Source organism: Alnus glutinosa, chromosome 4 (genome assembly GCF_958979055.1).
Source record: "Alnus glutinosa chromosome 4, dhAlnGlut1.1, whole genome shotgun sequence".
In the NCBI taxonomy this organism is placed as follows: Eukaryota; Viridiplantae; Streptophyta; class Magnoliopsida; order Fagales; family Betulaceae; genus Alnus; species Alnus glutinosa.
In genome coordinates, this window is record NC_084889.1 from 18,981,514 (window position 1) to 18,984,271 (window position 2,758).

Below are 2,758 nucleotides of genomic sequence, written 5' to 3' on the forward strand. Positions count from 1 at the left end.
CTCTTGCAATTATGCCTTGGTTATTCATTTTGATGGGGATCCTAGTAAACTTTGAGATATTGAGTCATTGCATATTGGAATTGATTTGAAGCCTCATGATTATGTGTTAATTCACCTTATACTAAATTGAATATGTGATGCCTCAACTTGTCGTTTATAAGTGGTTAAACTTTGGAATTCTATTTTATTTTGAAGATAGAGTTTTTCTTTCTAAACTTGCTAATGAATGAGGATCATAATTTTGGTGATACTTAACTCTTTTGGATAGCATGAATTTTTGCATAATGTTTGTGGGTATTATTTTTGGTAAACCCTCACGAGACTTCACTTGTCCACTAAGGAGTCCTAGGGGTTTAAAAGCCCTATTGCATATGCTAAATGCAGTCGTGTTTCCCGCGACAAATGAGGTTGAGTAGTTATTGTTTTAATTTTCCTTTTATTTTCAGTTTTGTATTGCTAAGGGACTAGCAATATGTAAGTTTGGGGGTGTGATGAGTGCTGAATGTTACACATTCAAGCCCCTTAATTTACATATGTTAAGCTCTTAGTTTTGTTATAGTTTGATGTTTTCTATTGTTTTCGTGTTTTCTTGTATTTTGTAGGTTTTGGAAGAAAATCCATCAAATTTCAAGATTATAACAAAGTCGGCAAACTCACTTTTGGAAAGATTCAACTCCAAATCAATTTTGAATTTAAGAAAATAGAAGTCGGCAAAAATTTGTTATTTTTGGAAAGAATCCAAAATGAGCACGTCTCTGTAATTTAATCATAACTTTTGGCTCAGGTTTCAGATTGTGATGAAATTGGTGGTGTTGGAAAGCTAATAAAAAATGGAACAAATATGTTAGAAATAGGCTTGGAGATCCCTGAACTTAGAGTTGATACCTTTAGATCCCGATTTAGAAAGAACTCTTATGAGAGAGCTGAGAGCACCTGTTGAGATGGGAGATAACCTAGAACAACTTGAGAATGTGGAGCAGCCTAGGGGTGAGTATGAGTAGCCTAGAGGAGATAATGTGGATTATCCTAGGTCACTTAGGGATTCGTTCGCACCCGTCGCGACGAACTCTTCTTCGTGTATAGTATTGCCACCTACCAATGCCACCCACTTTGATCTTAAACCTCATGTCATCCAACTCCTACCCTCATTCCATGGCCTAGATCTTGAAAATCCTTACAGCCATGTGAAGAAGTTCAAGGACATATATGCCATATTCAAGTTCTAGAACTTTTTTGAGGAGTCAGTTCACCTTAGACTATTTCCTTTCTCTCTTCATGATAAAGCCAAGGCATGGTTGGACTCAAACATGCCAGGGTCTATTACATCTTGGGAAAACCTGTTGAATAAGTTCTATAACAAGTTTTTCCCAATGTCCAAAGTGAATGAGTACAGAAAGGAGATAATTTCTTTTACACAGGATGAGGGTGAAAATTTTTCAGAAAGTTGGGAGAGATTTCAAGAGTTGTTGATAAGATGCCCTCCACATGGATTTGAGAAATGGAGACTCGCTCAATTCTTCTACCAAGGATTAATTCAATCCAACCGTAGTATAATCGAGTCAACGAATTGAGGAGCATTCATGAGTTTGACAGGGGATGAAGCTTATAGGACTTTGGATAAGTTATTCGACAACTCGCAGTAGTGGGATTTTTCAACCTGTAGGGATAGATCTGCCCGTATCCCCAAGAAAGGAGGCATCTATGAGGTTAAGGAAGACATTGATTTGAAGATGAAGATAGATGCTCTCACAAGGAAGGTCAATGCTCTCACAGTAGGTTAGTCCATCAATGATGCCAACACTTTCCATGGTGATAGATGTTCCATCTATGTTAGTGTTATGCACTTAGCAAAGAATTTTCCATCTTTACCGATCTTTGTCGAGTCTCCGATGGAGCAAGTGAACACTTTCAATGATTATAGGAAGCAAGCAAATGGACCATTCTCTGAGACCTACAATCCTAGGTGGCGAAACCATCCTAATTTCTCTTAGAACCAGAACCAACCCATGAATCAGGGAGGAGCCCCACATCATGCCCAAAATCAATACCCTCTCGAATTTCAAAATCAGGGGTCGTTCAGGTCAGCCAACACTAGCATACCAAGCACCCACTCAAGTGCCAACCTCTTATTCACATTCCACTTTGGAAGACACTCTCAAGGCCTTCATGCAACTCACATGCCAATCAATTAGTGATGTGAAGAATGTTATTATGGTAAACACCCAAGCAATTGACAAGATGGAGGGTCAGATAGGTCAAATTGCAAATCACTTAGGTGAGAGAGAAAAGGGAAAGCTCCCTAGTCAACTCGTGCCCAATTTGAAGTTACAATTTCTTGGTTCAAGTTCTTCAAATCCTTCGCACGGGCAGAAGCATGTGCAAGCTATTGTCACACTAAGGTCTGGGAGACAAGTGGACAGTCAAGTGGTTCTTCCTAAATAGAACCCTGTTATACCTCAAAGGCAAGATGTGGCAACAATGAAGAGAGAGATGTCGAGCCATCTAAAGCCACACCCACTGTTGAGGATCCTCCTAGGTCATTTGTACCAAAGACACCTTACCCAAATAGATTACAAGCACCTAATAAAGGAGGGAAGTTTGAGGACATTCTGGAGGTGTTCAAGCAAGTTCAAATCAATATCCCATTTTTGGATGCCATTCAGCAAGTGCCATCTTATGCCAAGTTCTTGAAGGACTTGATTACAGTTAAGAGGAGAACTAATGTCCCAAAGAAAGTTTGTTTGACCGAGCAGGTTAG

The 2,758-nt window shown here is 39.2% G+C and overlaps 1 non-coding gene across 1 annotated transcript; it reads right to left on the reverse strand.

Annotated features, from left to right (window-relative positions):
* Window positions 1-1,386: 1,386 nt before the first annotated feature.
* LOC133867516 (small nucleolar RNA R71) lies at window positions 1,387-1,492 on the reverse strand. The gene has a single exon (XR_009900075.1). It is a non-coding gene; the product is annotated as a small nucleolar RNA R71 (small nucleolar RNA).
* Between the last annotated feature and the right edge of the window lie 1,266 nt (window positions 1,493-2,758).